This window comes from Salvelinus namaycush, chromosome 22 (genome assembly GCF_016432855.1).
Source record: "Salvelinus namaycush isolate Seneca chromosome 22, SaNama_1.0, whole genome shotgun sequence".
Taxonomy (NCBI): domain Eukaryota; kingdom Metazoa; phylum Chordata; class Actinopteri; order Salmoniformes; family Salmonidae; genus Salvelinus; species Salvelinus namaycush.
Genome location: NC_052328.1, coordinates 27389903 through 27403800, shown reverse-complemented (window position 1 = coordinate 27403800; position 13898 = coordinate 27389903). Strand labels below are relative to the sequence as shown.

The window sequence follows — 13898 nt, the reverse complement described above, 5'->3', positions numbered from 1 at the left end:
TCCATTCGCTCCATTCCAGCCATTTATGAGCCGTCCTCCCCTCAGTAGCCTCCACTGACATCTTGAAATATTGTAAAATGCATACAAGGCCGATATCAACTTTAATCAACAAACAGTGATATAAAAACAAGGATTACAAGATTTAAAAATCTATCATGAAGTCTGTCATTGTCATGTCGACTTTTTCTCATGCAGTGGAGACTGGTGGGAGGAGCTGTAAGAGAACAGGCTCATTGTAATGGCTGTAATGGAATTAATGGAACGGTATCAAACATATGGAAACCATGTTTGACTCTGTTACATATAATCCATTCCAACCATTACAAGGAGCCCATCCCTCTATAGCTCCTCCCACCAGTCTCCACTCTTCTCATGTAACACTTTCACAAAAATGCCATTCAATGGCTCCAGTGTAGGATAGCCAAGTGGAATAAAGTGTTTCTGTAGTAACAAGTGTTGCACCTCCAAATACCTCATTGTGAATGTCAGTTTAGCTACTGCATACCAGCCTGCCTGTTTGGGTTGGTCTTCCCTGTCAGTGTTTCCCTTGTGTCCTGTCTCAGCTCAGTAAGTGTTTGTCCAGTCTGCTGTCTACTTGCAGTACAGGTCATACTTTAGTTTGGCCCCCAGCGTAGTCCCTGCCAGGTGCTTCTTGAATGCTGTGTCCATCTCCTGGCTTTGGGCTGGGCTGAAATGGTTCTTCCAGTCCCCTACTTCACCTGGGGAGGAAATACCCATCAAAAACACATGAACATGACTAAAACACATGATCAATGTACAGCAAGAGCGAAATAACATTTTCTAGTACTCTGTAGTTTGGACATAAAGCAAATTATCTTTAGTTATTTTTAGATTACAGTTGACCTAGTCTTTAAGGTAGTGTGAGGTAGCCTACATATTGTAAAAAATATAACATAGTTGTATCACTTTGCTTGATGTTAAGATTACCTCAACTTTACACCTAAGACATGCAGTACTGTGAATGTACATGGTGAGTATGAAACATACAGTATATGGGTCTTTCCATGAAATGAGTCCCTTCTGCGTCCCCTTTGATATTTTAATTAGAGATTGTGCACCAATATTGGATTTTAAAAGCCTGATTCATTAAAGTGCTCTATAATATAGACCACATACAAAATTCAAAAAATCTTTTTAAATATGAATAAAGACTTGTTAAACTGCAAAAATTCAGCATTTTCTGTGACTTCTTGGAAGATTTTAACCCACTTAACCCCAACATTTCTCCAAGTTTTCACCATTGTAAAGCCCTAGTTATTTTTCTTGCTTTTGACAAAGTCATTTGTGAAGATTATTATTTATTTCATGTGATTTAACTTTTTATGGCTGCAGGGGCAGTATTGAGTAGCCAGATAATAGGTGCCCATTTCAAACGGCCTCGTACTCAATTCTTGCTCGTACAATATGCATATTATTGTTATTATTGGATAGAAAACACTCTCTAGTTTCTATAGCCGTTGAAATTTTGTCTCTGAGTGGAACAGAACTCATTCTACAGCACTTTCCCTGACATGGAGTCAGATTTCAGACATCTTGGCCCCTGATCTGGAGTCAGTTTAAAGGTCCCTGTGAATGCTATGAGGATACAAACACTGCTTACGTCTTCCCCTGGATGTCATTACGTGGTGACGCTTTGAATGGAGTCGATTGCGCAATCAGAGCCTCTATAAAACAGCACAACGTGTAGGTAGTGTCCCTTTTCCAGCTGCGTCTGATGCAAGGTGGACACGGACCTGCTCTTTTTCCAAGCTTTAGTTTAGCCAGTAATATTTCTCCGGTCATGTTTTTGCTCGTTATAGGTGTTAAAAACATCATAAGGTAGTTAATTTAAACCGTTTTATAGCAATTTATATCCGTTTAGTGCGATTTTGAGGCATTGCTTTCTGAGACACTTTGAACCTCTGGGCACGTTTCCAGTTCATGCCGAACGCAGTGGGCATTTCCACATGGCAAGAGGACAGCTTTCGACCAAAAGACGATTAGACCCAAGAAAGGATTCTTTGCCCAAGATTCTGATGGAAGAACAGCTCAAAGTAAGAACAATTTATTATGATAAATCGTGTTTCTGTTGAAAAATGTTAATCGCTTATGCCGCCATTTTGTTAGATGTAGCTTCGCTTGGCGCAACCTGTATTGAAAAGTAAGGATAATTTAAAAAATGTAATTCAGCGATTGTATTAAGAATTAAATTGTCTATCAATCGCTGTCCACCCTATATTTTTTTAGTCACATTTATGAGTATTTATGTATAAGACTAGATCACTGTCTAATATGGCGCACGACATTTTCTGACCAGCTGGGCTACTTTTGTCATTGTCTAACCATGATTTTGGTGGCTAAATATGCACATTTTCGAACAAACTCTATATGTATGTTGTAATATGATGTTACAGGAGTGTCATCGGAAGAATTCTGAGAAGGTTAGTGAAAAAATTAATATATTTTGGCGATGATTACGTTGTCGCTCTCTTTGGCTTGAATCAATGGTCTGGTAACGTTTGCACATGTGGTATGCTAATATAACGATTTATTGTGTTTTCGCTGTAAAACACTTAGAACATCTGAAATATTGTCTGAATTCACAATATCTGTGTCTTTCCATTGCTATGTGCTGTGTATTTTTAAGAAATGTTTTATGATGAGTAAATTGGTAATACACGTTGCTCTGTGTATTTATTCTAGTCGATTTGTGATGGTGGGTGCAATTGTAAACTATGATTTATACCTGAAATATGCACATTTTTCTAACAAAACCTATCCTATACAATAAATATGTTATCAGACTGTCATCTGATGAGGTTTTTTCTTGGTTAGTGGCTATCAATATCTTAGTTTAGCCGAATTGGTGATAGCTACTGGTGTTGAGAAAAAATGGTGGACAAAGAAAAATGGTGTCTTTTGCTAACGTGGTTAGCTAATAGATTTACATATTTTGTCTTCCCTGTAAAACATTTTAAAAATCTGAAATGGTGGCTTTATTCACAAGATCTGTATCTTTCATTTGGTGTCTTGGACTTGTGATTTAATGATATTTAGATGCTACTATTTAATTGTGACGCTATGCTAGCGATGCTAATCAGTGTGGGGGGGGTGGGGGATGTTGTCATAGGTGTACCGACCTCGGGCTTGCAGCCATAAGAGGTTGTTTAAGGATAAAAAAATGTAAACCGTCCCTCATTTTAAGGTCAGCCCTATTACATGAACTGAACTCTCGTTTTAATATGGTGAAACTATTCTTATTTTTTTTCTAAAAGGAACATTGAACATCTAGTCAAATCACAGTGTAAAAGCAGGGGAGCCTGTTCTGCTCTTTTAAGCCATTTTCTTATGTTTTGTGGTAGGAAACTGAGTGGGTTGAGCATAACATGTAAACGTTAGGCAGGCTAGAAATGTTTTTTTTTAAAATTTGCATTCAATTGTCCCTCCCTGTTGCAGACAACAAGCTTCCATTCCCCCTGTCATAAGGCGATTTATGGCTGATTTGAAATCATCAACCCTGTAACTTTTTTGGCACTTAATAATTCATTCAACCTATAGGAGGTCAGTATGACAATGCTTTCTTTCCCTGGAAAGGACAACGGTTGTTTAAGGATAGAGAGGACCAGGAGACCGGAGACATGAGTCTGTATTTATAGTCAACATACATCATATCAAGTGTTTGTTTGTCTCACCATAATCCCACAATTTCTGTCTCCAGTGGGTAGGATTAAACAAACTCTGGAACAAAGCTCCCTCTAGCCACATACAGCGCTCTTTCTCTCTCTTGCTCCCTCTGTCACTCTCACGCACACACACACCTTTCCTGAAGAAGACGTTGGCCATCTGGCCGTGTGAGGCCTTGGAGCTCTCCTTCATAGCATTGAAGGTGCTCTCCTCTGCGATGGTCTGGACTTGGGCATCACTGAGACTGAAACCAAAGAACTCAGAGACCCTTCGCACACCTTCACTCAGGTCCTGTGTGGGTCACAATTAACATGACAGAATGTAAATGACAGAAAGCAGACCGATCAAAACTAATGTCTGTATTCAAAAAGAAAGGAATACTTGATACCTGTTTTAACTCCTCAAAGGTGACTATCATCACGTTAGGGTCATCCATTCTCCTCTCCCAGCCAAGTACATGGTCAAAATATGAACCCCAGGGAACTAGGAATAGGAAATTACTGTTCAGGTGAGGCTTTGTACTGTATAGGTACAAATCTTACTGTAATACAACTGACTCAAGTTATACTTTTGTATAAAGCAAACTCCAACATATAAACCCAATTTTCATAAGGGCTCTTCACTTTAGGTACCTTTTCCACTCATAAACTCTGAGAAGAAGCAGTCCCAGGACTTTGCAGTGGGTAGCACTGGGTTCTTGTTGGAGAAGTGATAAAAAGAGACCACTGTGTCTTTCGGGTTCCTGAATATCACCAGCATCTGTTTTTGATCAACAGAAGACCATGACATGATAATGACAACAGTATATTTTTATAGATTGATCCAGGACATTCTTTAAAGTTTATATCCTGAGTGTAACATCTGCTTCCAACTCACACCCTAAAACACGTAGATCCCCTGAATGCAGCTCACTTTCCAGCTCACACTCTCAAACACCTAGATCCCCTGAACGCCGCTCACTCTCCAGATCCTAATCACCTGAATTCTAATCACCTGTTCACACACCTGTATGTTATTATCACACACTATTTAGTTCAGTTCTTTGCACCCCATCACTGTGAGGTATTGTTTGTTTTGTGACATGTCTTTCGCTGTGATTTATGCCTCCCGTGTATGATAGTTTTTGCCTGCCTCACTAACGATGCCTTTTTTGGGGGGCTATTCCCTGCCTGTACTTTAGCCTGTTATCTACTTATTGCCTGATCTCCTGGACTACGTTACTAGCCTTTTCCCTGCCTATACTGTTGGCTTTGGACCCCCTTTGTATGACCTTCTGCCTGCCCCTGGACCCAGCTACCTGCCTCCTCCTGTGGTTCTTTTAAATTAACACCTGCTGCTCCCTGTGCTTGAAACCAGCTCTCTGTCTCCCCTCGTGTCCATTACACTGAGGGAAGGGGAGGGCAGAGTTATGGTGAGTTGTGAGACACACTGTATTGCAAATTGGAGGTTTTATATTTCAGTGTAGCATAGTTACTGTCTGCTGAAAAGTGTCCTAAATGTGTATGCTATGTGATTTGATTAATCTGTCTACCATGTACTCTGTACAGTGTGTGATTTGCAGTGTATGTATCTATGTCTGTGTGGTACGCTCTCTGCTGTGGCTGCCTCTGCAGAGAAACACTAGCTGCCATACTACACAGGAAAAGCTTTCACTCTTACACAACAGGGGAATTACAAGTTGCTGTTTGGAGGAAGTTGTGATGGAATTTTGTATAAAAAGATGAACTACTGTGGAGCATTAAAAAAACAGCTGTTGTGAGTTCCACAACAACACCTATGTTCTGGTTGAAAGTACATACCTTTGTTTTCTTTGTGGTGAAGGATTCAGGAATGTTATCTGGGTGCATGTGTGTCCCCAGAAATCTAGGGGACGGTGCTTGGTGAATAACCTGTGAGATAGACAAGGTGTCCATTTAACTCTGTGAGCCATGGTATGCTGTTGCTCTAACGCTCATCTAAGCAGACACTGTGCAAACAGGCATGTTATATAATTTTAGGCACAGGAGCTCGCAAGTTTAGTGAACAAACTCTTCACTCCTGACAGATGGCCATACAAAACACTTTTATATGAATGAATCTCACTATATCCTCCACAGTTAATTGCATTCAATGTGAGAATCACTGGTGTATACTGTAGCTAGACCCGTCTTCTTGGATGAGCTCAAGCTGTGCTAACATTTACACACACAGAGGCTGATGAGGCCACTCACGGAACATGTGTTAGTAATTCACTAACATTCACTAACTGGCCTTATTGGATCACAGCATGATTGCAACACCTGCATGTAATTATTGTGGCCAGTTATAGAACAGCAAAACGACATGACTATTTAGCAGATGGGGATCTGTGAAACTCACTCCTCAGCCTGAATTGTCTCAACTTGCGCTGCAGACTAGATAGACGCATCGGGAGGGTGGTCACATGTGTTTGCGAGGCAGACGTTCTGAGTTCGAGCCTCGGTATGAGCCGAATCAGGAGAGAGCGGCACTCGCTAAGCAAGCAGCGTGACGTCCTTTACACCTAGCTGTATAGACATTCTGTCTTAAACCTACTTTATAGACCTAAAGTTAGCTGAACACCTCCCAACATAACTATAGAACCTCTTTAGACTATAGGGGATCTGTGCATTAGTGAACCAAACAACCCATAAACAGGATTTCCAATAAACTACACCTGTCGTATTTCTATATTTGACTTATTTGAGGCAGACAAACCTGCAGTGTTGCTAAAGCTACAGGAAGTCAACCAGTATTGCACAAACCTGCAGAATTTCGGTCCCAAAGAACTACATCAATGGAGGGAATTTGGACTCTGCTTTCTCACCAGTTGCTTGTGCTATTATTTTACGCAGCACCGCCACCATCCAATTAAAACCTGCCAGACACAGAGAACATTCAGGTCCATTTACGTTTTTCAATTTACGCAGAGAGATCGGGAATAGAGGTGTAGTGTCCTTTTGATATTCTTCTAAAAGTGTCATCACATTTAACTGTGAGATGAGAGAGTTATTATTGCATCATGCCAAAATATTTGTAATATCAGGGGCAATCTTATTCAGATATTGAGTCTAGTCATGGATGAAAAACCAGTCTCCATTGAAAGTGCATTTTAGTCCAGGACTAGGCTTAATCTGGATCTAGGAAACCAGCCCCTAGTGTTTTGTATGATCCATAAAATGGTTTCAGCAATAGTAGTACAGCGTCCCTGGAGCAAATTAGGATTAAGTGCCTTGCTCAAGTGCACAGACAGATGTTTCGCCATGTTTACTCAGGTATTCAAACCAGCAACCTTTTGGTTACTGGCCCAATGCTTTAACCACTAGGCTACCGGCCACCCAGCAGGTACATGACCACATAAACCATGTTTATGTCATATGCAGATTATTATAGAAACATGGGGCTTTCTCCCCATACAGGACTCATAGAGTTAGATAGAGGACTCATCTTTGTATCTGTGCCATTATGGTGTCTGTGACAGCATGGGCAGCGTTGTTGAAGCTATCTCCATTTGAAAGTAGTACTTTTTAAAAATTATTTTGTGTTTGAAAAAGCGTAAAGCTGATATTGGGGATTTACCTCCACTTGCATTATTTCATTATATTAAATTGACTGCATTATATGTGCGTGTTCAGTTATGTTGATAGTGTCAAATAAGTGCATGTACAGTACTGTAGGGAGAGGGATGTCTCTGTACAGCAGAGATGGATGAACCTCCTCATATGGAAAACCTGTGTGACTGACTTGGACCCCTTGGTTTTGTTTGTCCACCCGCATCTTGAGGATTGACCACAAGTTCTCAATGGGATTAAGGTCTGGGGAGTTTCCTGTCCATGGACCCAAAATATCGATGTTTTGTTCCCCGAGCCACTTGGTTATCACTTTTGCCTTATGGCAAGGTGCTCCACCATGCTGGAAAAGGCATTGTTCGTCACCAAACTGTTCCTGGATGGTTGGGAGAAGTTGCTCTCGGAGGACGTGTTGGTACCATTCTTTATTCATGGCTGTGTTCTTAGGCAAAATTGTGAGTGAGCCCACTCCCTTGGCTGAGAAGCAACCCCACACATGAATGGTCTTAGGATGCTTTACTGTTGGCATGACACAGGACTGATGGTAGCGCTCACCTTGTCTTCTCCGGACAAGCTTTTTTCCGGATGCCCCAAACAATCGGAAAGGAGATCCATCAGAGAAAATGACTTTATCCCAGTCCTCAGCAGTCCAATCCCTGTACCTTTTGCAGAATATCAGTCTGTCCCTGATGTTTTTCCTGGAGAGAAGTGGCTTCTTTGCTGCCCTTCTTGACACCAGGCCATCCTCAAAGTCTTTGCCTCACTGTACGTGCAGATGCACTCACACCTGCCTGCTGCCATTCCTGAGCAAGCTCTGTACTGGTGTTGCCCCGATCCCACAGCTGAATCAACTTTAGGAGACAGTCCTGACGCTTGCTGGACTTTCTTGGGCGCTGAAGCCTTCTTCACAACAATTGAACCGCTCTCCTTGAAGTTCTTGATAATCCGATAAATGGTTGATTTAGGTGCAGTCTTACTGGCAGCAATATCCTTGCCTGTGAAGCCATTTTTGTGCAAAGCAATGATGACGGCACGTGTTTCCTTGCAGGTAACCATGGATGACAGAGGAAGAACAATGATTCCAAGCACCACCCTCCTTTTGAAGCTTCCTGTCTGTTATTCAAATCAGCATGACAATCAGCATGACAGAGTGATCTCCAGCCTTGTCCTTGTCAACACTCACACCTGTGTTAACAAGAGAATCACTGACATGATGTCAGCTGGTCCTTTTGTGGCAGGGCTGAAATGCAGTGGAAATGTTTTTTGGGGATTCAGTTCATTTGTATGGCAAAGAGGGACTTTGCAATTAATTGCAATTCATCTGATCACTCTTCATAACATTCTGGAGTATATGCAAATTGCCACCATACAAACTCAGGCAGCAGACTTTGTGAAAATTAATATTTGTGTCATTCTCAACTTTTGGCCACGACTGTACTTACTTACAAGTAATATGCAGGCTCTATTATGTTTAATCTTAGGTACCTTTAGTCATGTAGTTTACTAATTTCTGTTTTCCTATGACAGTGTCGAAGTAGGAACATGACCTGTCCAGTAGATGGCTAGGTGTAGGTCTATTAAAAGCACTGAAAATCCAGATTCTGTGATCTTGATATTGTGGTGTCTGGATCAAAATGATCTTAGTCCGATCCTTAAAAAAAAACATTCTCAAAATCTACCAGATTGATCTGATCCTGGATTGCAAAAAAAAGGGGATTACACAATCCTTATTATACATATTAAACGTTGCATAAATAGTGTTGGGGGATGGCTACTGTGACAGCAAAAAAAGACATTTCCTTTGTTATGATAAATAAAGAGCTATTCAAAGGGACTTTTTGTAACGTCCTGACCAGAGTTCTTATGTGTTTTGCTTGTTTAGTGTTGGTCAGGACGTGAGCTGGGTGGGAATTCTATGTTGTTTGTCTGTTTCTGTGTCCAGCCTAATATGGTTCTGAGGCAGCTGTCAATCGTTGTCCCTGATTGAGAATCATATATAGGAGGCTTGTTTTGTGTTGGGATTTTGTGGGTGATTGTTTCCTGTCTCTGTGTTTGTGTTCTGCACCAGATAGGTCTGTCTCGGTTTTCACATTTGTTATTTTGTTGTTTAATCTGACAATAAACGGGAACACTATACAAACATGTTGAACACTAACCGCGCTGCATTTTGGTCCTCTCCTTCAACTATGGAAGAAAACCGTTACACTTTTATTTTTGAAAGTTCCTTTACGATTGATGTTGTATAAACATTTTATGTGTGTGTGCATTTCAGTGTGTGTTTGTGTAAGAGTGTGCATGGGTTTGTGTGTGTGTTAGCAAAAGGTGGAGGGTAGTATGTGTATTAAAATTAGGGAAATCTTACGTGAAGCATAGATTTTGGAATGCTATTACATGATCGGTTGAAGTTACTACATTATCTATTTAAAAATGTTTACAAGATATTACATAAACCGGTTTTATGACATCATAAATCGAAAAGTTAACATTTAGACATTAACCAGTGTTATTACATTAACTGGTGTTATTACATTAACCGTTGTTACAAGGTATTACATTAACCAGTATTATTACATTAACCTGTGTTATTACATTAACCATTGTTACAAGGTATTACATTAACCAGTAGTATTACATTTACCTGTGTTATTACATTAACCGATGTTACATTAATCTGTGTTATTATATTAACCGGTGTTATTACATTAACCGTTGTTACAAGGGTGCCTCTCTGCCAGCGTGCAGAGCGGTCCGTGTTTAATTCAACATTCCTCAACACTGATTACCTTATCACTCTATAGTGTGCAGAGGAAAGAGCTGACAAAGCTGCAAAACTGGGTTGTTTTGACAAGGTTAAAACCAGAAACAGACTTTATTGCAACCATTTTTGCCTGACAGAGAGGGCCTACCCCAAAAAAAGCACACAGATTATATTCTGCAAGTCCAAACATTCAGAGGCCCATCCATTGTGAAACTGAATTTTAGATAACTTCAAACCCAGTTAGCAAGTCAAATACCTTTTTGTCTGTCTCCTTTTTAAATACACAGCAAGACAAAATATCATAGGCTATGAGCTATGTGTAAGACACTGAGTAAGTTTCATTACCCCAATTGTATTTTGAATTTAGCACCTTTTTTTATAATAGGCTCAATCTAGAACCTTAACCTTTTACTGCAGTGGGCTAAATCATGGTCATACAGCGTTTCTTGGTAGTCTTAAATCTACTTTGAGACAAAAGTATACACCTCATACATTGTTATGGGCTTACCTGGAGCCAAAAAAGGTTCTACTTGGAACAAAAAAGGGGTTTTCTATGGGGACAGCCGAAGAACCCTTTTTTTTCTAAGCATGTACAGTAGGTATAGGCAGAGAGTAGACTAGTAAAGACCAAGTGGAACACTCCTTTTTCCACTGATGAAACTTGATATAATAAGCTAGTCAGTGACTATTAGAAAACATAAATGCTTAATCAAGAAGCTCATTGCCAAAGGATGTCTCTCAAGGAACTAACTACACATGACTTTACTAATGCACATTCTTCTGACCATCTAAATACAGTTTTTCCATATTTTTTTTTATTTTTTTGACTTACCACATTTGGGATATGCAACTAACATGACATCATCTGCTCTTGCTTCCAGCCTCTCCATAGCCTTCAGGTTCTCCTCTGGACTCATGAGGACAGGGTACAGCACTCCATTATATCTGTACAACTTATCCTCCTCCTTCATATCTTTAGCCAGTTCTATTTTGGACTGGATTTTGGCTGAGAAAGAACTGCTCATTTTGTATAATCCTGGAGAAAATCTCAAGCTTGAATCTTTTCAGTTTACACCTCCAGTGAAATTGTTCAGCTGGACTGCCACAAGCTCCACTCTGAGTGTGGGTATGTGTGTGCGTGTGTGTGAATGTGGTTGTGTGTGAGTATAGTAAGAGGAGAAAGAGGTGTGTCCTTCACAGATAAAGCTTGCATGAGAAGCAGGAGTTTCCTGGTTTCTGTAGGGGTGTTGAGAAGATCTGGTTTCCTGTGTGTGATATCTCAGATGTTGAAATGTCCTCCCATGAGTGTTTATATAAACCATTCATATGTGCAGGAATTTCCCTTAGAATCTAGTGGCCCCTATAGCTTCATCCACTCAAAACTAAAGTAAATACTGTTGCCTCATTCACATTTCTCACTGTCACTTGATTAACCGTTTCTGTACAATGTGACTACTCATGCCCAGAAATAAGCAAATAAGCTTCCTCTCTGGCCTCCCTCTTGACATGGTGCCACCAAATCAAACACACCCAGTGGGACATAAATCATGGCGTGTGATCAGACTTCACATTTTCCCATACTCTTAATGGAAATTAATAATCTCTGTATAATAATGCTTTTGGAAATGAGGCCCATTCAACAGTGCCGGTAATAGACAAGGTCATGGGGTCAGTGAACATTGAGATAGGAAAGTATTTACGCGCATAAATAAAATGGGAGGTTTTAGTTAGATGTTTTACTGCAGAGCGTATCCTGCTGGGATCTTGGTATGCATATGTCATTAATTCTAGCTTTTATTGTAGGTTATTGGACTACTCCTTACTGAGACAGCTGCTGGTAATACAGGGGAAATAATGACAACCCATCAACCCCTAAAAGCCCAAGACAGAGAAGATGTGATTGCATCGCTAGAGCAGAATGTTTTTTGTGTTGCTTATATAGGCCTAGTTCTATGTGGCACAGGCTTTGTGGTGAAAGTGTGCATTGGATGAGATGTTAACATGATGTGATATGTTATGACTGGGGTTATTCTGACCCTCTCCCATCGACGAGGCCAATACCCTTTTCCTGCATGACTTAGAGGTTGCATATACTGTATACCACCTACCTATACAGAGCACTATAATGGAACGACTCAAGTGCACATAAGGATGTTTTATCGGCCAAAACTGCACAGCAACCAGACTCAAACTCACCTTGACATATGTCAAAGCGGTTGGAGAGAATGATGGCATTTCTAAAAGATAAGGTCCTCCAGTTCAAGCAGCCAGTCAGGAGATGTGCCCTGTGCTAAACATGAGAACCTCTAGCAGGCCTCCAGTCTCTCCAAGTGATTACAGGACTATTATTTCAATAAATGCGGATGCAGATCTGAACAGAAACACAGCACAGTCAAGCCTTCTCCTATGGCTCTTCAGTGTTGTAGCAAGGCCATAACACTGTGATAACCTGGCGAGAAATAATGTAAGAAATGTATGAGGTACCGAGATACAGAGGAACTGTCGAACCAAACTGAACCATCACTGGCATGCAAAGGTTCAAGATCATTGACCACTGCCGACAGGCAGTCAAGTTCAGCCTTAATTCACTGTGAAAGCACTTTTTTTGTTTTTTTTGTTTATGGGTAGATCAGCTTTAATATTGCAGATTGTGGCTTCTATCAATGTAATTGTCTGCATCATTTCCCCCATATATTTTGGTGTAAATATCTCTTTTATATATTTTCCTTCTTTACTATTTTCTCCGAACCCTTTCATCCCTCCACTAATTGGAGTAAACTAATGGACAACAACACTTAAGCTTCTACTTCCAGCTCATACATACTATATACATTTTACGGACAGTTTATTTTACATGAATTATCTTGTTTTTTAAAATATTTTTAGTCCCACCCTTCAGCTTCCCTCAACCCCATATATCTCTGAACACCATCCAGTTTTGATTTCTACTAGCCATATCATTTTTAACTATGCTGTGATATTTCACAAAAGTCCTGAACCTTTCCATTCTCATAGATTCTCCAGATTGTAAATTAAAGATAAAATGTTTCGCTAAGAGTATTGACTATTACTTTTCAAATCTCCCAGCAGTGCTATTTGTAGAGTTAACTCCAGGTAAATGTTGTAATTCTTCAGCCATTCCTGAACCTGCGACCAAAAACAAGCTGCATATGGGCAGTACCAAAACAAGGGATCTAATGATTCTGTCTCTTCGCAGCAAAATCTGCAGAGCTGGGATGGTTGTATACCCCATATACAGTGCCTTCAGAAAGTATTCATGCTCCTTGACTTATTCCACATTTGTGTTACAGCCTGAATTCAAAATGTATTTAATTATTTTTTTTCTCTTACCCATCTACACACAATACACCATAATGACAAAGTAAATACATGTTTTTATAAATGTTTGCACATTTATTGAAAATGAAATACAGAAATATCTAATTTACATCACACCCCTGAGTCAATACTTTGTAGAAGCACTGATGGCAGCAATTACAGCTGTGAGTCTTTCTGGGTAAGTCTCCAAGAGCTTTCCACACCTGGATTGTGCGTCTTCAACTCTGTCAAATTGGTTGTTGATAATTGCTAGACAACCATTTCCAGGTCTTGCCGTAGATTTAAGTCAAAACACTAAGTCGGCCACCCAGGAACATTCATTGTCTTCTTGGTAAGCAACTCCAGTGTAGATTTGGCTTTATGTTTTAGGTTATTGTCCTGCTGAAAGGTGAATTAATCACCCAGTGTCTGGTGGAAAGCAGACTGAACAAGGTTTTCCTCTAGGATTTTGCCTGTGTTTAGGTCCATTACGTTTATTTTTTATTCTGAAAAACTCCCCAGTCCTTAATGATTACAAGCATACCCATAACATGATGCAGCCACCACTATGC

At 40.2% G+C, this 13898-nt stretch overlaps 1 pseudogene; it reads right to left on the bottom strand.

Moving 5' to 3' along the window:
- Nucleotides 1-337: 337 nt before the first annotated feature.
- Nucleotides 338-11117, bottom strand: LOC120017982 (annotated as a pseudogene).
- Nucleotides 11118-13898: the final 2781 nt, after the last annotated feature.